The sequence below is a fragment of the Canis lupus genome, chromosome 22 (assembly GCF_011100685.1).
Source record: "Canis lupus familiaris isolate Mischka breed German Shepherd chromosome 22, alternate assembly UU_Cfam_GSD_1.0, whole genome shotgun sequence".
Taxonomy (NCBI): domain Eukaryota; kingdom Metazoa; phylum Chordata; class Mammalia; order Carnivora; family Canidae; genus Canis; species Canis lupus.
The window spans coordinates 43,437,200-43,461,121 of NC_049243.1; the positions used below are offsets into that span (position 1 = coordinate 43,437,200).

General features: G+C 36.6%; 1 protein-coding gene across 1 annotated transcript in view; it reads left to right on the forward strand.

Moving 5' to 3' along the window:
• Positions 1-23,922, forward strand: part of GPC5 (glypican 5) — a 1,343,656-nt gene that overhangs the window by 771,562 nt on the left and 548,172 nt on the right. The window lies entirely within an intron of this gene.

The following is a 23,922-nucleotide window of genomic DNA, read 5'->3' on the forward strand; positions in this document are numbered from 1 at the left end:
ACTTAAAATTAGGATCATTTAGGATCACACAAGGCAACCCCCCAAAAAAAACCTCCCTCAGGATCCATGGATGAAGATCTATGCCATGACAATGTAGTGTTCAGAGTAGTCATTCCAGAGTTTGGTTGCTAATCCTTCAGTGGGATAGAAATTGCTTTGAAATACCCTGAGTACTTCTATTTTAAGAACACATGCATAATTGAGATAATAAAAACTTATCTACGATTTTGTAAACTATTTTTTATGGTTGAGATAAAATATTTTTTGTCAAAGAGCTTCATGGGAACATAGTGCCCTAGTGGTTAAAAACAAACTCATAAATTCTGTATTCAGCCATAATTTACTCTGAATATGACCATATAGCCATTAAATATTAACTTTAGTTCCATTTCAAAATTAAAGATGTAATTTTATGTTGTTCACTGAGAAAGAAGCTGAATAATAGCTATATTTTCTTTGGCTCAGCTGGAACTATATACTTGATTCTTTGTCAACTTTAAGAAATATATAAGAAAACAACACCCTGTGAAACAATTTATTTTCTTAAAAGCAGTTAATTCAACAGAATAGTTTTTGTTGTTGTTATCTGTATAATAAATGATTACCCTCATTATGAAGTGTAGTTATAGTGAATTGCAATGTACTGTGATTTACTATCCTCTTGCATTCAAATGACCTGATCCCCTGGAAGCTAGGTTACATTTCTATTTCATTGAGTTGCATGAGTTAGCTTTCACTGGGATCCCTAATACATGACTCAAGTCTGTCCCTTCTGTCAATATGTGTATAGATTTTGCATGCTTTATGAAAACAGGGAAAATTTTGCCTGCTCTTTAGAATAATGATATGTTAAAGCTCTGATTTACATCAGACTTAGAATTAATAATATTGCCTTAAGGCTAGTTTCAAAATTTTAACAAGACTTTTGAGGCTTTTTATGCCTAAAATTCTTCTCCATACTCGGGTCTTTTACTTTAGAACTTCACATTTTCTGTGATAATCCTTCTGCCACAATGAGTATCCATCTATTACTCTTTTTCACAACTGTGATATCTTCATACGCAGTGTTTTCCTTCTTTTCTTTTATATCCATATGTAGTATATCCTAATACCAGGACACATAATATTCTTGGACATCTTCAAGGGGTAGAATAGTTTCCCTTTTCCCTGTGCACTTATAACACTTAGTATTTTGACCACCACAAAACTTACTTTGTGCTACTCCATTTGACAACTCATTCAGTTATTTTTCTGCCCCATTAACTGTAATTCTATGAGGTCAAACACCCCTTTTTTGGCTTTTTTATTTTAATTTGATAGAATGCCTAATAAATATCTATTTTCTTAGGTGATAGAGTGAAAAAACTTGTAAAACATGAATTTTGGGTGTCATGTTGCATGGTTTAGAACCAGAATTAGGAAGTGGATGGAAAAAGGAGGCCAGTTTTGCTAAGTTCAGTTATCCTGGGTCTGGTCAGTTTGCTTGTTTCCTTTATTTTAATATAAATAGTTGTTTTGCGACTTCTTCTGAAGCTAAAACAGCAAAGTATTAGATTCTTTTGTCCTATTTATTCATAATAGAATAAAATTGCATGCATATTCACATTTTGCGAACATTAGTTTACATTTTATGCATATTAGTAATAAGCTCTGAATAAAAATTTTTATTCTCTGAACAAAAATATATCTAAAGTTTCAAATTATCTGAAAATCTAGAGGTATAGGATAGGAAGTGAAGAGAATTAAATGTGCAGTAAAGAACATGCAGGGGTTAATGTATATTGATTATTTAAAAATGCATTTAAATGTTTTATAGTTTGAAAATAACTAATACAACAAATACATATGAATTTGAACATTAATTATGAGAGACAGGGAAGGCAATTTAGTGTAAACTTGATCAATATCGTGAGGAAAAGCAAGATAATTGGAAAGGCAACAAAAGGAGAACAATAGGTAAGAATGTGTGAAGATGTACTAACAAGACTAAATATATTAATTATATAAATCCATATGACTGGACTCAACTAATTCATTAAAATACAAGGAATCTTAAAATGAGTTAGAGAGCAATGTTAACTCTGATGTTAACAGATCATACGAACATGAAAGGCATGAAGAGGTTGAAAACAGAGCTAGTAATGAAATGTTAAAGTGAGAAAGTGAAATGTAGGAAATACCACTTCTAAGCTAATATTGTATGGGAAAATTTTACTTGGTGACAACAAGAGGTGCAGTATCGAAAAATAGAGCAATCAGGATGGTCTAATAAACAAAAAGATGTAAAACCACAATAAATAGCAAACAAATTTAGAAATAAAAGGAAACTGTAAGCCAGAATCATTGTGAAAATGTATATTTGCCAGATTCGAAGAGAAAACAAATGATTGCAGTAAAATAGCCAATGTACTCCAATAATGTGATTTATAAAGAGATTAGAGAATACAATTATAAGGAAAGTGCTAACATTTGGTAAGTGTTTTTGAGATAATTTGTGCTTTTAGAAGACAGGATCTAAAAAGAATAAAGATAAAAATAGAGTGGTGGAATGGACTAGGTATTAGATTATATAAAGATAAAAACAGAGCAAAATATTTCCTAAGGTTCAAAAACAGAATCCCATTGGAAGAAAACATCGAAGCACATAAATGATTAATAATTACATACATGAATATCTTCTATCAAGCAAGTGGAGAAAAGGGGGAAAATATCCACACGCAAATAGTGGTTTAGTGGTTATTTAGTGGTTTCTAAGGGTTGTAGCAACAAACTATATAGTCTACTCAGAGTTAATATTTTACCACTCCAAGTAAAATGTAATGATCTTACCATTGTATATTTTTCATTATACCTCTACGATGTGGTTGCCGAAAGCATTAGATCTAAGTGCACTGAAAATCACTTCAGTGTTGTAACATGTGCTTTCACCAGTGATGCATAATTCAATGACTTTATAAGACAAAATTATCTTTTATTTACCAAAATGTCTCTCTTTCTGTTTCTCTTCCTTCATTCCTGACATTTTACCTGTCTTTGTTACCATTTCCTTTCCACTGAAGAGCTTGCCTTCACATTTATTTTAAAGCAGATCTGGTATTAACAAATTCCTAAGTTTTATTCCTGCTCGAATTCTTTATTTTGCCTTCATCTCTGAAGACTATTTTCCCTAGATCAAGGATTCCGGATTGGTAGGTCATTTTTTTCAGTACTTTGAAGATATTGTTTCATTATCTTCTGCCATTCTTGGTTTCTCACAAGAAATCTATAATCATTTAACTCCTTGTTTTCTCTGGTATATAATTATTTTGTTCTGCTTTCTTTAAAAATGTTTCTTTTTGGCTTTCAGCAGTCTGATAGTAACGTGCCTGAGGATGCTTAAGTTTATCCTGATTATGGTTTACTTAGTTTCTTAGAACTTTTGATCTATGTCTTTCACAAAAATTGGGAAGGTTTTAGCATTGTTTCTTTAAATGATTTTTCTGTTCCAATCTTTCTCCTCTCCTACTGGGTCTTTTATGCCACAGATATTAGACCTTTCAATACTTTTCCGAGAGTGTATTCATTCTTCCGTATGTTGTTTTCTCTTTAGATGAATTTTGTTGTTTGATCTTAATGTGCATTTTTTCTGTTGACCTCTCAATTTCACTTTGAGACACTACAGTAAAATTTTTTGTCTATTTTTTGGCGGGGAGGGAGATTCTTTTCATATTTTTTTTAATTTCTTGGAGACTTCTATCTTCCTTTTTTTTTTTTTTTTAATTTCTTTGAGACTTCTATCTTCCGTTTCAAGAGTATTCACCTTTTCTTCATGGGTCATTTTATAATCACTGTTTAAAAAATACTTAACAGTTGTGTCATTTTCAGGTTGGTATCTGTTGATTACCCTTTCCCTGATTGTTCATTGTTTTTCTGTATTTCTAATAATTTAGATCCCATCCTGGACCTGTCTTGTCTGGCTTATGCATATGCTGCTACAGTCTAGTCCTTATTTTAGCCTCAGCCTATACTTGTTCTAGAGGTATTTGCTGTCCTGAATTCAGTTGGTTTCATCTTTGCAATTTAGAAGTGAATGGAGACTTCATACACAGACGCAAAGAGTCCCTTCCAGTTCCTCCTCTGTGATCTTATCCTCAGTCTCTGGTTCCCCCAGTATTCTTTATCCTCATGTTCAGTTTTAAAAGTTGGAGCATGAGCCTCCCCACGCAACAGTACTCACAGATTGGTAGAACAGGAAGCAACGTGGTGACAACAAAGGGTCAGCAGGGCTGCTTTAGCCATCCCTGCCTTGCTGCTGTTGCTTGAAGGGGGTGGCATCACTACTGCATCTCAGTTGTCGGGTGGGGGTAGTTAAAATGGAACACAACCCTGTTAAAGAGAGGGAAAGAGGAGACACTTGATGGCTGGAGCTCAACTGGTTTAAGACAGGGAAAGTCAAAAGTCTCTTATCTGTAAATACCCTTGCTTCTGTTCCTAATCCTGGTGGCTGCCCCAGGGGAAGGGGGGAGGGAGAAGAGCCATTCCTTCACTGCAGCATTTCTACCTGGAGTGAATGGTACAATTTCCCAAAACTATGGGTACTGTAGGAAAAGCCTCCTGATTCTCTGGTGAGAAGGAATGCTTTCATCCTTTGAGCTTTGTCTGACTGTCCTCATTCAGGACAGGCTCCAGGATTTGAACTAGGACCCAGCTAGTTTATATAAGAGAGGAGCAGGGAACGTGGAGCCCAGTTATCCCTCCAGTCTACTCACTCTTCTACATCCTGCATCTAGAGTCTTCCGATAGGTGCTTTAAACTTTTTCCCCTCCTGTCTTATATAGGAGACAAAAACAAACCAAATTTACTGTCTAGTCACCTCTCAAATCTCACAAATAATTATTCTCTTTTGTGTGTATGAGGGGGATGCTATATAGAATACTCTTGTATTATTATATATATCACACTATCTTAGCTAATTGATTTTGTTCACTTTTTATGTGAAATAAAAGGATGAAAAAATAGTTAAGGCTTCCCAAATATTTCCATTTTCATTTTGAAATATGTGAGGTAGAAATTGATCTTCCTGTTTAGCTCTTCAGATGTGACCCATCCCTCCCTCCAGACATGACTGCTGCTGTTAACTTCATGTTATCTTTTTCCATATGTGTTCATGCTCATGAAAAAATGTTTATATAGATAAAAACAGATCTATAACAAACCAGAGTGACATTTATCTCCCACAGGTTAAAAAAGATCTACTTTTTATTCACTGCTCTCAACCTTAGTATGTATAGATGGTACCTCCTTGCTAAGGTGGTAAAATAGCTACTTTGTTTTTCCTGGTGTGGATGTATACCAGAAATTATTTGATCTGTTCCACATGATGGACCTTTAGATAGTATCTTTTTCTTTTTTTCTTTTTTTGGCAGTTGCACGGTACCAGAAACAACCTTGTTCATTTATCTTTATCCATTTCTGCTAGCATCGTGGTAGCAGCGTGTTTTGAAGTGAAACTCCAAAATGCTTCTAGAAGATTTATTCTCTTACACTTGTCATGTAGCCTCAGTGCTGTGAAACAAATATGTGACCCCTCTGCTTTGTGTCTGAACAGCATCAGGGTCATTTTTAGTCCAGAGTAAATTGCATGTTTCTGAGTACCTATTTCCTATACCAGTGGATATTGGCTAACTTTTCAGAGTTGATCATTGTATTCCTTATGTCAAATTCTTTTGGTATATTTAAGAGACCTTTGTTTATATATCTCTGTTAAATGTGAGTTTGTATTATCCATTTTTGTTTTTGACAGTGGATATTGGCTAACTTTTCAGAGTTGATCATTGTATTCCTTATGTCAAATTCTTTTGGTATATTTAAGAGACCTTTGTTTATATATCTCTGTTAAATGTGAGTTTGTATTATCCATTTTTGTTTTTAAGTCCTGTTCATATTTATGCATGGAGATACTTGATTTAGCAAGAAATGATCATTTGGTCTCTCTAGATTCTTTTTTTTTTTTTTGCCTCAGCGGTCCATATTTTATCATTAAATACTTATGATTCCTATTGGTTTTTAGGTAATCAAGCCTACTAATTATTCTCTTTGGGGATGCTGTTTGATTGCTTTTTCAAAGTGTCTACCCAAAGATGAAAGCAGTTATTCTCATTTTCTGAAATAAATTTTTATTAATACTTTGGTCTCCTTTTGAGTTTGTTTATGTATACATTAGGGTGCAGGAATATTTTTCTTCAAAGTATACAGTAAATTATCCAACTGCTTTCATTAAATAATTTACCCTTTCATCTCAGAATTCAGATACTTTATTTCTGTAATGCATTCATTTGTAGTTTTTTTCATTTGTCAACCATGTCCTTATGTCAAATTGTTTTAATTACAGTAGCTTTATTTACACATCTGTTTTTCGATGGCAATTCCTAGTGAAAATAGATTTAAATTCCCATGAGAATTAAGTTTTTAGAGGGAAGGCACATGTGACTTATCTTTTTTGTCCTAGCTTACCATAGTGCTGACAAATAGTTTTACTGAATTATTATCCAACTTTATAGATTTGAAACTGTTATTTGGGGAAACTTCTGTTCCATGTTGGCTAAACACTTCAAGAGTATACTCAACACCATAACTATTTAGTGAACATATAAGGCTTTGTATTGAGAATTATTGGCAATTAAAAAAAAAGAATATCTTTTATTAAAGAGCATCTATGCTGTCATGGTGAACAGAAGTCCATGTAAGTTAAGAGCAGTAAGTGTGATATAAGACAATATGAAAAGTGATTTGAAAGTAGAATAACATCTATCCAAAGGGAAAAACAATTGTAAGGTTACTGTTTCTTTCAATGATAGAAAAAAGTTTCTTAATATAAGGTATAAATAGTTTGTTGCCATCTTGACTGATCCTGACAGGCTGCATAAGTGGATAGAAAATAAAATAACATAGATGTATCCTCTGTGAAGAATTCTTTGGATGAAAACCCTAATCCCTACAGAACTTCAGAGTCCTTGTGTGTTGTGGTACATAAGAGTCTGCAAAAGTTAAGGCAGAATTTTGGATTTCGTTTTGCTTTTCCTGGTATTTTTCTTTCCAAGAGAGTTCATGGTTTGGATGAGTGATTCTAGCATTTCTCATCTATTTTGTTATTAGTCTTCCTACCAAAACCTAGTTTAACTCAAGTAACCTATATTCAATCCTCTGAATGATTCACCATTTAGAGACCTTGTCTTTTTCTGACCTTATGCAAGCCCATGTGGTAATAGTGGTTCTGGTAGGAGTGGAGGGGAGGGGAGGAAGAAGCTCTTCCACGTTTTCAGTTACAAATCACAGCAATAGCAAACATAGGACCCATGATTGGAATGTGCAACCTGCCAGAATGGTTGTATGAGTATGTTGGGCATAGTTACAAGATATTTTAATGCTTGGTTAAATGGCCAGATCTTCCCGTTATTTATCTAGGAAACAGACATGTATCAACTACTTCTCACCAGATAGTAACAGATAATGTACATTTTACATGAAAAGATGTTGTGAAAATATCGTATGTGTTGATTTATCTTAACGGAAAATCCTCATATCGAAATTTTGAACTCTGTTCATTTAAATACTGTTCTGGACAGATCACAAAACTAAAGTCCTTTAAAAATATAAATACTATCTCATTTTTTAATTTTAATATTTTATTTATTTATTTATTCATGAGAGACACAATGAGAGAAGCAGAGGCATAGGCAGAATGAGAAGCATGTTCCCTGAGGGGAGCCCAATGCGAGACTCAATCCCAGAACCCTGGGATCACACCCTGAGCTGAAGGCATACGCTCAACCACTGAGCCACCCAGGTGTCCCAACACTATTTTTTTCTAAAATGTTGGAATACTATATTAACCCTGGTTCTATACAAAGCATATATAATGAGTAATTTTTGTATTTGATTATGAGAGGTGGTAGCTCCATTGGCTTATATATGGTTTCTATGTATCATTGCTGCATGCTTTAAAAATATATTTTTGCCTTCAAAAAGCAAACATAGTCTTGGAGTTCTTCCCTGGGAACTTGGAAACTGACTTATTATTTGATGTACACAGTAGTTTGCATTACACCCAGAGAAAAAATTTAGATGTAATTCCCTGGAGCCCCAATGCTGTCAGACAAATGTGTCACCTATGCTTTGTCTCGGAGCAATGTGGAAGTATCTTTCTGTACAGAGCAATGCCAGGGTGAGTGCATCTACTGTGCTTTGCCAAAGGTGACATCCTAGGGAGAAATAAAACATGTTGTATAGGCATGTTTGGCTTCACATTTAAACTAAGTTGAGAACAAGAGCAACTTGTCACTTCCAGCAAAAATATTTTTCCAGGAATCATGATAGATGGGCAGTCTGTTTCTAACCTTGTTCTTTTATGACTCCTACCTTACTTGTTAACTCTCTTTGAACATATGTTTTCCCTGAATCAGAAAGAATAATCTTAAATAGCATATATCTTGGTGATATGTTGTTTTTATAAGGTTAGCTGATAAAACCACATTTTTGACAAAGAGAAAGAAAAGATGGACAAAGAATACTATAGGAATATTATGCAACAAGTCTTAAATAAAAAAGAACATTTAGTAAGAATATAAAGTATGGATATATTCTCCTGAGATGAGAACTAGGGGTAGGGGGGTACAAAGGAGCAGGAGAGGAGAGCAGAGAGAAGGTAGAGATAAATGCCAACACTGAGCAGGAGATTAGCAAGTCTTTCTATATGTGACTAGGTAATTAAATAAACAAAGGGCACTGAAGAGTTGGTTTCTTCTTCTTCAGTATAGACATATGTGATCTGGATAATGTTTCTTTGGTAGAAATATAACAACCATAAATAAACTAAAAATAAATAGGGCATCAAATTACAAACGCTAAGTCTGATGGTATGGCAGAAGATCATCATCTGATTGTACAGGGGCTCACAGGTCTATTTGGCAAACCTACATCCTCTCTGTTCTGGTTGTAGACTCTATTCACTTTTTGGTGAGTGAAGGTAGGTGAATCCTGGATCCATAAAGGCACTGGAATCACCAAAACTAAGTAAAAGGTTTAAAGACCAGTCAGGGTTAACATTTAAATAAGGAACTTTTCTGTGTTAAATGCTGTTAGACTGAATGATCTTAATACACTCTTTGCAAATATTTTATCAAAGGATTTATAAGATTCCACGAAAGGAAAGGATGAAGGAAGATAGGAACACAAGAAGGAAAGAAGGGGAACTCACAATACCATAGGACACCCATAGGCACAAAGCTTGAAAGCCAGTCTGCTGTCTATGCCTGAGAGGAATACCTACTAGCTATGATGCACTTGTGGCTACATTGCAAGCACTGCCTAAGACATAAATATCTAGCAATATTTGGATTTATGAAGTAGAACTGATCTGCCTATTTGAAATACAATAGAAAGATTGTGATTCTCTATCCTCTCAGCCACTGGGTATCCTACAAACCTGTCAGAAGAGCAGACTGAGGCAGAAGAAGTTCTCATCCTCACACAAGTGAGGTTCTCTGGAGGGATGGCATTGGCAAGTGCTGTCTGCTGCTCCACTATGCTATGAGAATGGAATTAGCCTGTTGTCTGGAACCTGCACAGCCACTGATCAAAACCAAGGGCAGATGCCAATGTTGCATAGTTCCCTCCTTGTTGGGGATGAGAAATGTAATAAAATTCAATGCCATGGGGCTTAAAAGAATATATTGCAGAGAAAATTGGAGAGGATAGAATCTGTGAGACTCAGAGGGAAACACACTTCTTTTCTACAGAACCCATAGAACATTTTAGAAAGCAATTTGACATTCTTGATAGGAGGCTGGAGACAGCATGGCCTCAAATAAAGAAGAGTAGGAAGCCAGACTGTGGCAAAAATACAGATAGGAAACAAAAGATGAGTCAGTAAAGCAATGTTCACATTGTAATAGCAGAATTAAAGAGCTGAACTCCTGGGGGATCCTGAGACAGGGGACACTGCTCCCTAGATTTCCCTGAGAATCAGATGTTCACTCAACAACAGAGCTTTGTCTTATGGCTTAGCTTTCATTTTAATAAGGTTTGCTTTAGTTTAAATTTAAAATAATATTTAAAAATAACATTAAAAAGTCTCTACTATTGGATATGTTTGTTTAGCACACTGGTCTCATTGCCCTGAATCAGGCTTAGATATCCTAGCTATCTTCTCGCTATTGTTGAATTAATCAGTGGGTGATAACACTAATAAAAATGGAACTGGTCAGCCTGAGTCCACTCTAATCATAATACTATCTATTTGATCTTGAACAAATGACCTTTTAGTGCAGTTTTCTCACTTGTGAAAAAGGAATTAGAACAATATCCATCTAAGTATATTAGGCTTTACATGGATAAGGCATATAAGGTATTTATCCTAATGCCTAGTACAGGTAAGTATAGAATAAATGTAAGCTATTGTCATATTAAGAAAAAAGACAATTAGGTATAGAAATAAAAATGATTTGATGTTCTAATCAAAATAATAAAAGGAATCTTACCTCTATAGAAAGATGCTAGTAAGATATTTAATTACATGGATTTAGAAAATCAAAGCAACAAAAAAATGGCGCCCCCATCCAAAAAGTTTTTTTTTTTTTTTTTAAGATTTTACTTATTTATTCATGAGAGACACACAGAAAGAGAGAGGCAGAGACACAGGCAGAGGGAGAAACAGGCTCCATGCAGGGAGCTTGATGTGGGACTCGATTCCGGGTCTCCAGGATCATGCCCTGGGCTGAAGGAAGGTGCCAAACTGCTGAGCCACCCAGGGATCCCCCAAAAAGTTTTTAACTAGGATACAATAATTTGGGAGACATGTTCAAACTTTGTGAATTTAAGTGCTAGGAGTAAAGGAATAAAAAATGCAAGGTTCAGGGGAAATAGTTTGTGACCCAAGTATTTAATCCCTTGGAAAATAGTCAAATTAAAGTCATAGATGTTTTGTGATATGCAATGTATAAGAAAATTATGAAGTACTTGGAGATAGGCAAAATGTTGTGCCCTAGATTGCGAATCCGAGAAACCACCAAGGAGCCGACACCGATGCAAGCGAACGAGGGTTTATTAGCAAGCTCGAGCTTGGGTCCAAGTATACCTGACACAGTGGAGCAGGGACTTCGACCCCGAATTGGGTTACAGCTGAGTATTTTAGAGGCTGGTCTAGGAGATTTTCAGAAGGAGTGGAGGAATTTCTCAAGTTCTGTTTACATTCTGATATGGAGCTTAAGGGCATTGAGCTCTGTTCTCATTCTAATATGGGACTTTCTACCACTGGTGCGGGCTCTGTTGTCTTTCTGATATGGGATTACCTGCCGAGGACATTGAGGACATTCTGCAGTTTTTCCTATAAAGTTCAGCTCTTACTCACAGGGGCCTAAGATGGCAGTACTTGTGCTAATGCTAAACTTGAGGTGGAATGGCCTTGATTTTTCTCGGCCTCCACACAAAATGATTAATTACTATCTCATTTTTCAGTAGATGGCTGAAGATAGTCTAGTGAGCCCTACTGAAATTACCTGATTATATAAAGGGTTAAATAAGAGTGCATCTTTAACTCACTGGCTTCTTTCACAACTCTGTAGGAGTATGGATCAATTTGTAGAAAACCAGCAGTATGGCAAGATATTCTTATTCACACCAATACAAAAAGTCTTGTTCAGGTGATGATATAAACCTCTAATTCAAAATCTCACTTCAACCAACCTTAATATTTTAGTGGCTTCTCTTAATAGCCTTTGATATATAATACCTCAGGAATTAATCTTTGACCACTTAATTTATGTTTGTAGTAAAGTCCCACTTTAGAATTTTTGAAAATTAAATGTTATTAAAACAGAAAATATAGTGGAGCAAATCTTTCTTGCAAATAATTCTGCAAGATTCTTACAATTTTATTAACCTGAAATTTTATTGTAAGTATGGTTTTTATCATAGATATGAGTCCTATGGCTTTACATGATCTGGTCTCTGCTTAATTTTTTCTTCATCTCTCCTACCTCTTGCCTTGTTTCTGATATTCCAGACATGTTGCTCAGACAAAACTTTCTCTCATCTTCTCACTTCTGTATTTTCACATGCTGCGTCTTCTAGACGTATGCTGTTGACCCTTCCCATGACACACACAACATACCTCCCCCTTTTCCTTAGTAACTCGTACTCATCCTTCAAATTTCAGCCACTACTTGTCTGGGAGACTTTCCTCATTCCCCAGACCCCATTTGGTTCTCTGAATTTGTATCCCTCCAGTAGGCTTTGTCACCTTTATCTTGGTCACATTTACCATGCTGTATTAGAACTGTGTGCTCCTTCCCATGGACTAGTAAGCTCCCTAAGATACACCAACTATTAATGGTTTTATTTATTATGGCATCCCTTGGTTCATTAGTTCTCTATTGTTGCATAACAAATTACCACACATTTAGGAACTTGAAAAAATCCACATTATTTGCTTCTGTGGGTCAAGAGTCTGAGCACAGCTTAGCTGTTTGCTTTACTTCAAGGTCTCTCACAAGGTTGCAAACAAGGTGTCAATCAGGGCTGGAGTCTCATTAAAAGGTAAACAGGGCAAGATCAGTTTCCAAGCTCACATAATTGTTGGGTGGAATTCAGATCCTCCCTCCCTTTGCCCAGAGGCTGCCTTCAGGTTCTGACCAAGTAAGCCTCTCCAGGATGGCTGCTTGCTTCATGAAAGCATGCAAATTGAGAAGATAACAGAATTTGTTAGCAAGATGGAAGTGACAATCTTTTATATAACATAATCATTGGGAGTGATATTTCATCCTCTTTGCCATATTCTGTTAGAAGCAAATCATAGATCTGTACACACTTCAGGGTAGAAATTACACAGGCTGGAAATCATGAGTCTGCCTACCACACAGGATCCGGCATTACAGGATTCTTTTTTGCTTTTGGTGCCCACAGTTCTTGGTCATGCCACTTCCAAGAATGAAGAGATAGACCAGACAGAGTGGTGGACAGCAAAACAAAGTTTGCTGAGCAATACTAAAGTTTATTTAGTGATAGAGTATAAAGCTCCTGAAGAGAGGGGGGACTCGAGACGATTGCTACCAAAATTTCTAAGTGTAGGGATTTTTATGAGCTTGTTGGTGGGCTGTTTTAATCTGATTAACCCTCCATGTGTCTATCATGCATTCAGGTTTTTATCATCTATCACGTGGGAAAGGGTTATGGGCTCCTTCCAGGATGGTGTAAAATCCTTTTAAAGGTGGTTTCCTCTTGGGGGTGGGAGGCTTGTCCCTGCCTGCCTTCCTTCCAATGATCCTTCATCACTGGTACTATATTGGCACACAGTAGGCACTGTATATATTAGATAAATTTGTTTGACTCTATTTTTCTCTCTGACTAGATTCCTCTATTTTTTTATTTTCCATTATTTTGAAAATATTTTTTAGGTATGTTCAGTTAACCTAAAAGTAGGGATTTTTGAAAAAGACAAAACAATTAAAAATAAATCAGCAAAAGAACTTCAAATAATTGTAAAATACACAGGCATCCTGTGTTGTTTTCTAATATTTTCAAGCCACACTGCAAATGTATGTTATCCAAAGCAGTGTAAACATGGCACAGCTGTGTACAGAATCTCCTATTTAAATTACTTCATCATAGATTTTCCTTACCCTCTTGAATTATGATTTTAATGTTACACACTAAAATTACTTCATGTGGTGAAATTGACTCCATTGAATTTTATAACAGGAAACAATCTTGACTTCCGATGAAGAAGAAAATATTATCCTTAAAAATTTTGTATAAACAGTAAGTCAGAATTGAATAATTCTACAATAAAAGAGAAACACTATTCTGTTTCCTTCAGTTTCTCTATCAGACATCTGAAAGTTTCTTTCATCTGTTATTTGGGATTCTTCTAAAGTAATAAATAGATGAAGTGCCAAACTCAGCTGAAGAGATAGTTACATAAGTGCACTTAATGATCCTTGCCATATACAGAGCACCTAACATTACAGGACAATGTTCCTGGAGCATGCATCCACTGTTTCCAAGGGTAAATAAACTCTTTTCAAAAGTGTATTGTATATAGGTTAATGTCTGCAAAGGTTAAAAACATCAAATTCTGAAATATCATGACCTGACATTAATGACCCAATAATAGGTTGACATTTGCAATTCTTTGTTTGGGGGGGGGGGGTTGGTAATAGCCCACCATATGCAAAGATCAGCTTCTGCATTTAGTTGCTTATCTCAAAGGAAAAAAAATATGAGTAATAATAGTACAAGGGAGGTTAATAACAAGTAAAGACCTAGTACAGCTTTTATCGGTGTGTTTAGAAAATGAACTGAGAATTGCTGTCAACTTGATTGGGAAGGGGAAGGGAAGAATGGATCCATATGGGAGGCATCACTCAGCTTCCTGTGTTTCTGTGAAGGTGGTTCGCAAGGTTACCTGAGCTGATGCAACATAAAGCTGAAATTTGCATGTCAAAGCTTTGTTCCTTTTGTGAGCTACTGCCACACAAATCATTGGCCCTGGGGTTTAAATTTCACAGATGTCTAAGCTCATTTAAAAATTAAAGTGCAATAATTTGTAATCCACAGTACATCTAGTCATTCTGATTTTTCAGAATGTTTTGTTTTGCTATTCTTTGTTTCTACCAACTTAGATTCTATTTTTTTCATAAACTGTATCAGTTTTTCCAGCGAAAGCTAATGTATTCTTTGACAAGAACATTCTTTTCTGGGGCCATTGTACTAGTGCTACAGTTAAGGTTCAAAAGAATAATATTTATTCATATTTAAAATCAGAACCAAAAATAACTCAGCATTAAGCTGACCATTTCATTTTCCTGTGCTCCTGGAAAAAAACAAAAAACCGTGACTCATGGATGCTAGTTCTCTGTCCATGTTACTTATTATTTCAACTTATTATTTTCAAGTTTCTAGAACACTTTCTAGGGAAATTTGTACTGCATTTTGCTCTATGAATTATTTCATCAGAATTAATGGCTTTACATTACCAGAAAATATCCTAAGATGCAATGCTCCAATAGGCTTATAATGACTTACTATAGATTATATTTATTAACGTTGCCATAAATTAACATCTTTTCTCAATAGAGTTGAAAGCATTATGTGATAAAATTTTAAAGTTCACAGAAAAGAATTATAAATGTGAAGCAAATAGAATTTTACTCATCCAGATTAGATATACATTAGTACACTGAAAAATAGGAAAAATAAACAATACTTTTAGTTTTCTTTTTTCTCCTTAGCACCAAATCTCTAGGAAATGCTAAAGCAACATTCCAGTGCTTAAAACACTGGTATTAGTTCCAATTATACTGATTGAATCAATGTTTCAACTCTTACCCCCTGTCCTTAAATAAATGGAAACAATATAACAATTATATTTCATATTTTTTTCACAACTCTATGGATTTTTTTTTTCAAGAGTGTAGAGAATGGAGATGAATCACATGAATCACAGGTCTGGAAACACTTAACAGCTTGAGTGTCCTTGGGCAATGGAAAGGAAGACAAAGTTAATGATTGCACTGAGATTTCATGGTAGGAAATACAGAATGAATTTTTAAACTATATCACAGGCCAAACCAATCACTTCTATATTTTAGAGTAACAATAGGATTATTTTCATAGAAATACACTTGTATTTCTATTTGTTGCATAATTATAGATATTGGTTATGTTCAAGGATGGTCAAAGATGAGAATGGCATGTAATTATTGAAAGGTTGAGATTTTATATACACTTAATTTGCACAGCTGATAAAAACACTCAAGTTCCAGAACACATGTAAATTAATGATTTATTCTCTCCCATTGCTAATAAAATTCTCATAGAACATATTGAGAATACATTAACATTTAATGGTAAGATGTTTTTTTCTTTTTGCAGTTGATGGTGGCTATTATATAATTAAATGGTCAAAAATGTTTATGTCCCAAAACTCTCAGGTTCAAAGTTTTGATCACAAAAAGAGTATCATAAGCATCTTTTTTTCTGTAATATACAAAGGAATATTCAATAGGTAGTTCTATGAATATCTGAACGTGTTAAGTAAAGGAATGTATATAGAATATAAGATCTGATCTGTGGTTTGATGGTATTTAGACACTAACATATTCTTATTTTAGTATGGTCTCACCATTTGATTAAAACTAATAACATGTACTATGAACAAATGGAAGCCAAATAAAAACGATAAATTTTTATTTGAGAAAGAAACTGGAATTTTAGGACATATCTATCAGGGGTTAGTCAAAGATCTTAGTGCTCTCAAAAAAAAAATTGAATGCAAATATTAAACCTTTAATTCTTAAATTCAAAAATAGTATTATTTTGTAGATTGAAGTTTTCTATGTAAAGATCATATCCCCTAAAAATAAAGATAGTTTTACTTCTTTCCCAATTTAAATACATTTCATTTATTTGGCTTCTCTATTTTTTTTCAGCAAGAGCAAATTATTTATTTTGGTATTTTTTTTTATTGGAGTTCGATTTGCCAACATATAGTATAACACCCAGTGCTCATCCCGTCAAGTGCCACCCTCAGTGCCCATCACCCAGTAACCCCATCCCCCTGCCCACCTCTCCTCCACCACCCCTTGCTCATTTCCCAAAGTTAGAAGTCTCCCATGCTCTGTCACCTCTCTGATATATCCCACTCATTTTCTCTTCTTTCCCTTATAATCCCTTTCATTATTCTTTATATTCCCCATATGAATGAAACCATATAATGTATGTCCTGCTCTGACTGACTTTAATTCACTCAGCATAATATGCTCCAGTCCATCCTCACTGAAGCAAATGGTGGGTATTCCTCGTTTCTAATGGCTGAAAAATATTCCATTGTATATATACCACAACTTTTTTATCGATTCATCTTTCATTGCACAGAGTCTCCTTCCACAGTTTGGCTATTGTGGACATTACTGCTATAAACATTAGGGTGCAGGTGTCTTGGTCTTTCACTGCATCTGTATCTTTGGGGTAAATCCTCAGTAGTGTAATTGCTGGGTCATAGGGCAGATCTATTTTTAACTTCTTGAGGAACCTCCACACAGTTTTCCAGAGTGGCTATGCCAGTTCACATTCCCACCAACAGTGCAAGAGGGTTCCCCTTTTTCCACATCCTCTCCAACATTGGTTGTTCCCTGTCTTGATAATTTTCACTATTCTCATTGGTGTAAGGTGGTATCTCATTGTGGTTTGATTTGTATTTCCCTGATGGCAAGTGATGCAGAGCATTTTCTCATGTGCTTCTTGGCCATGTGTGTGTCTTCTTTGGTGAAATTTCTGTTCATGTCTTCTGCCCATTTCATAATTGGATTGTTTGTTTCTTTGCTGTTGAGTTTAATAAGTTCTTTATAGATCTTGGATACTAGCCCTTTATCTGATAGGTCATTTGCAAATATCTTCTCCCATTCTGTAGGTTGTCTTTTAGTTTTGTTGACTGTTTCTTTTTCTGTGCAGAAGCTTTTTATCTTGATGAAGTCCCAATAGTTCATTTTTGCTTTTGTTTCTCTTGCCTTCGTAGATGTATCTTGCAAGAAGTTGCTGTGGCCAAGTTCAAAACGGTGTTGCCTGTGTTCTCCTCTAGGATTTTGATGGAATCTTGTCTCACATTTAGATCTTTCATCCATTTTGAGTTTATCTTTGTGTATGGTGAAAGAGAGTGGTCTAGTTTCATTCTTCTGCATGTGGATGTCCAATTTTCCCAGCACCATTTATTGAAGAGACTGTCTTTCTTCCAGTGGATAGTCTTTCCTCCTTTGTCGAATATTAGTTGACCATAAAGTTGAGGGTCCACTTCTGGATTCTTTATTCTGTAACATTGATCTATGTGTCTGTTTCTGTACCAGTACCACACTGTCTTGATGACCACAGCTTTGTAGTACAACTTGAAATCCGGCAGTGTGATTTTTCTTTTTTCAATATTCCCCTGGCTCTTCAGGTTCTTTTCTGATTCCACCCAAAATTTAAGATGATTTGTTCCAGCTCTCTGAAGAAAGTCCATGGTATTTTGATAGGGATTGCATTGAATGTGTCAATTGCCCTGGGTAGCATTGACATTTTCACTATATTAATTCTTCCAATCCATAAAGATGGAATATTTTTCCATCTCTTTGTGCCTTCCTCAATTTCTTTCAGAAGTGTTTTGTAGTTTTTTTTAAGGTTATAGATCCTTTACCTCTTTAGTTAGGTTTATTCCTAGGTATCTTATGCTTTTGCTTGCAAACGTAAATGGGATTGATTCCTTAATTTCTCTTTCTTCAGTCTCATTGTTAGTGTATAGAAATGCCACTGATTTCTGGGCATTGATTTTGTATCCTGCACCGCTGCCAAATTTCTGTATATGAGTTCTAGCAATCTTGGGGTAGAGTCTTTTGGATTTTCTACGTATAGTATCACGTCATCTGCAAAGAGGGAGAATCTGACTTCTTTTGTGCCAATTTGAATGCTTTTTATTTCTTTTTGTTGCTTGATTGCTGAGGCTGGGATTTCTAGTACTATGTTGAATAGCAGTGGTGAGAGTGGACATCCCTGTCGTGTTCTTGATCTTAGGGGAAGGGCTTCCATTGTTTCCGCACTGAGAATGATATTTACTGTTGACACTTTGTTGATGGCTTTTAAGCTGCTGATGAATGTTTCTTCTATCCCTACACTCTGAAGAGTTTTGATCAGGAATGGATGCTGTATTTTGTCAAATGCTTTCTCTGCATCTATTGAGAGGATCATATGGTTCTTGTTTTTCTCTTGTTGATATGACCTATCATGTTGATAGTTTTACAAGTGTTGAACCACCCTTGCATTACAGGGATAAATCCCACTTGGTCATGGTGAATAATCTTCTTCATGTACTGTTGGATCCTATTGGCTAGTATCTTGTTGAGAATTTTTGCATCCATGTTCATCAGAGATATTGGTCTGTAATTCTCCTTTTTGGTGGGGTCTTTGTCTGGTTTTGGAATTAAGATGATGCTGGCCTCATAAAACCAGTTTGGAAGTATTCCATCCCTTTCTATCTTTCGGAACAGCTTTAGTAGAATATTGTTTCTTCTTTAAACATTTGATAGAATTTCCCTGGGAAGCCCTCTGGCCCTGGACTTTTGTGTCTTAGGAGGTTTTTGATGACTGCTTCAATTTCCTCTCTGGTTATTGGCCTGTTCAGGTTTTTATTTCTTCCTGTTCCAGTTTTGGTGGTTTGTGGTTTTCCAGAAATACGTCCATTTCTTTTAGACTGCCTAATTTGTTGGCGTATAGCTGCTCATAATATGTCTTTAAAATTATTTATATTTCCTTGGTATTGGTTGTGATCTCTCCTTTTTGATTCATGTTTTTATTTATTTGAGTCTTTTCTCTCTCTGTTTTTTAAATAAGACTGGCTAATGGTTTATTTATCGTATTAATTCTTTCAAAGAACCAACTCCTGGTTTTGTTGATCTGTTCTACAGTTCTTCTGGTGTCTATTTCATTGAGTTCTGCTCGAATCTGTATTAACTCTCTTCTTCTGCTGGGTGTAGGTATTATTTGCTGTTCTTTCTCCAGTTCCTTTAGGTGCAAGGTTAGTTTCTGTATTTGAGTTTTTTCTAATTTTTTGAGGTATGCTTGTATTGTAATGTATTTCCCTCTCAGGACTGCTTTTGCTATATCCCAAAGATTGTGAACGGTTGTATCTTCATTTTCATTAGTTACCTTGGATCTTTTTAATTCTTCTCTAATTTCTTGGTTGACCCATTCATCTTTCAGCAGGATGCTCTTTAACCTCCACGTGTTTGAGTTTCTTCCAAATTTCTTCTTGTGATTTAGTTCTAGTTTCAAAGCATTGTGGTCTGAAAATATGCAGGGGACAATCTCAATCTTTTGGTATCAGCTGAGACCTGATTTGTGACCCAGTATGTGGTCTATTGTGGAGACAATTCCACATGTACTTGAGAGGAATGTGTATTCAGTTGCATTCAGATGGAAAGTCTGTATACATCTGTGAAATCCATCTGGTCCAGTATGTCATTTAAAGCCCATGTTTCTTTGTGGATGTTGTGCTTAGAATATCTATCATTTGCAGAAAGTGTTGTGTTGAAGTCTCCTACTATTTGTGTATTATTATCTAAGTATGTCTTTACTTTGGTTGTTAATTTATTGATATACTTAGCAGTTCCCACCCTAGGGGCATAAGTATTCATGATTGTTAGATCTTTTTGTTGGATAGACCCTTTAAGTATGATATAGTGTTCCTCTTCATCTCCTACTGTAGTCTTAAGGATTAACTTTAATTTATCTGATATGAGGATTGCTACCCCAGCCTTCTTTTGAGGACCATTTGATTGGTGAACGGTTCTCTAACCTTTCAGTTTCATGCTGGAAGTGTCCTTAGGTCTAATATGAGTCTCTTGTAGATAGCAAATAGATGGGTCTTGCTTTTTTATCCAATTTGAAACCCTGCGTCTTTTGATGGGATCATTTAGCCCATTCACGTTCAGAGTAACTATCGAAAGATATGAATTTAGTGTCATTGTAATGCCTATTCAGTCTCTGTTTTTGTGGATTATTTCTTTGGGTTTCCTCTTTCTTTTATAGGGTCCCCCTAAATATTTCTTGCAGAGCTGGTTTGATGGTCACATATTCTTCCAGTTTCTGCCTATCTTGCAAGCTGTTTATCTCTCCTTCTATTCTGAATGAGAGCCTTGCTGGATAAAATATTCTTGGCTGCATGTTCTTCTCATTTAAGACCCTGAATATATCCTGCAGCCCTTTCTGTCTTGTCAGGTGTCTGTGGAGAGGAGTGCTGTTAATCTATCATTCTCCTCAGATAAGTTAGGGACTTCTTGTCTCTTGCTGCTTTAAGGATTTTCTTTCTATGTTTGGAATTTGCAAGCTTCACCTTTTTTTTTTTTTTTTTAAGATTTCATTTATTTATTCATGAGACACACGGAGAGAGAAAGAGAAGCAGAGATACAGGCAGAGGGAGAAGCAGGCTCCATGCAGGGAGCCCAATGTGGGAATTTATCCCGGGTTTCCAGAATCACACTCTGGACTGAAGGTGGTGCTAAACCACTGAGCCACCAGGGCTGCCCTGCAAGTTTCACTGTTAAATGTTGAGGTATTGAATTTTTTTTTTTTTTTTTTTTGGTGGGGAGATCCTCTCTATCTCCTAAATCTAAATGCCTGTTTCCCTCCCCAAATTTGGGAAGTTCTCAGCTATGATTTGGTGAAATATGCTTTCTGGCCCTCTGGCCCTCCAGACGCTCTCTGGAACCCCAATTATATGTAGATTCTTCCTTCTGAGGCTATCATTTATTTCCCTTAACCTTTCCTCGTGATCTTTTAATTGTTTTTCTCATTTTTCCTCAACTTCCTTCCTGCCATCAACTTGTCTTCTATATCACTCACTCTTTATTCTACCTCATTAACCCTCATCATTAGGACCTCCAGTTTGGATTGTATTTCATTTAATTGATTTTTAATTTTGGCCTGATTAGATCTAAATTCTGCAGTCATGAAGTTTCTTGAATCCTTTATGCTTTTTTCCAGAGCCACCAGTAGCTTTATAATTGTGCTTCTGAATTGGTTTCCAACATCAAATTGCAATCCAAATGCTGTAATTCTGTGGCAGAGTACTGTTTCTGATTCTTTCTTTTGTGGTGAATTCTTCTTTCTAGTCATTTTACTCAGTGCAGAGTGGCTGTATGAGTGGGCTGAGTCAAGATTATCAATCGTGACCTTAGTAAATTTCACCCCAGATGATTCTGATGTCAGAGACCAGAAATTGAAAACAAAGATCAGAACAAAGTGAAACAAAAGGACCCTAAAGTGAAAAACAAATTTTAAAGCAATGTAGTAAAAAATAAAAGGCCAAGAATCCCAAAGAAGAAGAAAGAGAGAGAAAGAGAGAGAGAGAGAGAGAGAAATGAGAAAAGAAGAGAAAAAAGCCACAGAGGAAAATAAAGAAAAAAGAAAAAAAGGAGAAGAAAAAAAAGTGTGTGTGTGTGGGGGGAGGGGGGGGGCGGTGGGACTGGGAGATGGTGGTGACGAATTTGTAGTGGAGGGAGAATATAGTCTATTTCAGGGATCCTAGAGTGTGATCCTTTTAGTTCTGAGTATATTAAGTTTGTATGTTAGAAGAAGCTCAGTTCCAAATTTATATAAACCAGCAATACTTGTAGAGAGCCCCAACACTGACCACCAAAACATAAACGAGATAAAAGAGGGGGGCAGAATGGGAATGAAGAGAGAATATAATCTCACAGAATGAACCAGCATGGTATACCACTTGGTTCTGGGTGCATGCTGGTCATGTTTTAGAAGGTATTAACTTCTGCCATTGTACAACAAAATTAGGCAGAGAAAACAAAAAACACAAAACAAACAAACAAACAAACAAAAAACATATCTTTTTAAAAAAATTTTATTTATTTATTCATGAGAGACACAGAGAGAGAGAGAGGCAGAGACACAGGCAGATGGAGTTGCAGGCTCCATGCAGGGAGCCCGATGTGGGACTGGATCCTGGGTCTCCAGGATCACACCCTGGGCTGAAGGCAGCATAAACTGCTGAGCCACCCAGGCTGCCCCCCCAAAAAACATATCTTATATATCTCCCCAAATGAAGTTGAGTATGTGGAAGGGAATCCAGAAGTGGAAAATATATCTAGGACGTGTAATTGTAGAAATATGAGAGTCAAAAAGGAAGAGTGTTAAAAATAAAGAGGTGGTAAAATATTGTAGTTAAGGTGGGAAAAGAGAAAAATAATTGGAAATTTATAGCCTGATATAAAAACAAGTTGTACTGGAAAAAGGAAAAAAAAAGGAGTGGTCCCCTCTAGTTCTATATACTATAAATTCCTCAATTTCCCCTGGAGCTTTCCAGCACTGTGTGATCAAGAACTTGTTCTTCCCTTCTTCTTCAAGCTGGTCTCCTGGGGGAGGGTCTGCTGTGCGGATTCTCAGGTGTGTGTACCTGAGGGAGATGCCCCGCCCCATGCTGGGTGCCAGACTCAGTGGGAGCTGTTTACCCCGGGAGGCCTCTGTTCCCTGCCCTGCCTCCCCCAGGCACAGGGTGACACAAAGGAACAACAACACTGGTGGTGGCCAGCTCTCCAGCCCTAGAGTCAGCTCCCTGCCGTAACCATTGCAGTCTTCCAGTCCGCAGGGACCTGGATGCTCCTAGAAACGGGGGTACTAATCTGCACAGCTTGGGGGCGTCTGGTAGCATGAGACTCCTCACTGTCCTGTGCCCTCCTCGCCTCTGCCTGTCCTGGGGCGGGTGCAGGATCCTGGGCTGTGTCCCCCGGTGCCCTGGGATCCTGGGCCTGTGCTGCTGGAATCGTGCTCCTGGGACGCACAGCTCCTGAAGGCAGCAGGGTGCAGACCTCTTTGCCTGGAGCCCCCACCTGACCGACTGCCTTCTCCCCGAGGCCCCACCGAGTATGTGCTTCAGCCCTTTACCGAGATCGGCCTGTGTGTGTGGTGTGCTTTACCCTGGGTGCACTTCCTCTATTAGTGACTTCAGGAAACTGGAGGCTTCCCTACCCCTTCTCCCATTGGGCTGATTTCCCTGCTAAGTGCTTCTCCATCCGGGAAGGATCTGATGTGGATTTTTAAAGTTCCTGCTTCTCTGGGGCTGGGATTTCTTTTCTGTCCTAGAAGATCTGGCTGCCCAGTCTTAGCCTGGCTCCTCGCAGGGCCCCTCCCCCATTTCATTGTTTTTTTTATTTGATTTTTTTGTTTGTTTGTTTGTTTTTTGCCCTCCCACCTTGCTAGAAGGGAAGCCCTTCTGTCTCTAGTGTTCCGGCTGTTCTCTCTTTGAATTTCAGGTTGGATTTGTAGGTGTTCAGGCCGATTTGAAAGTTATCCATGTAAGTTGGTGGTGCCAGGTGAGTTGAGGACTCTACTTCTCTGCCATCTTGC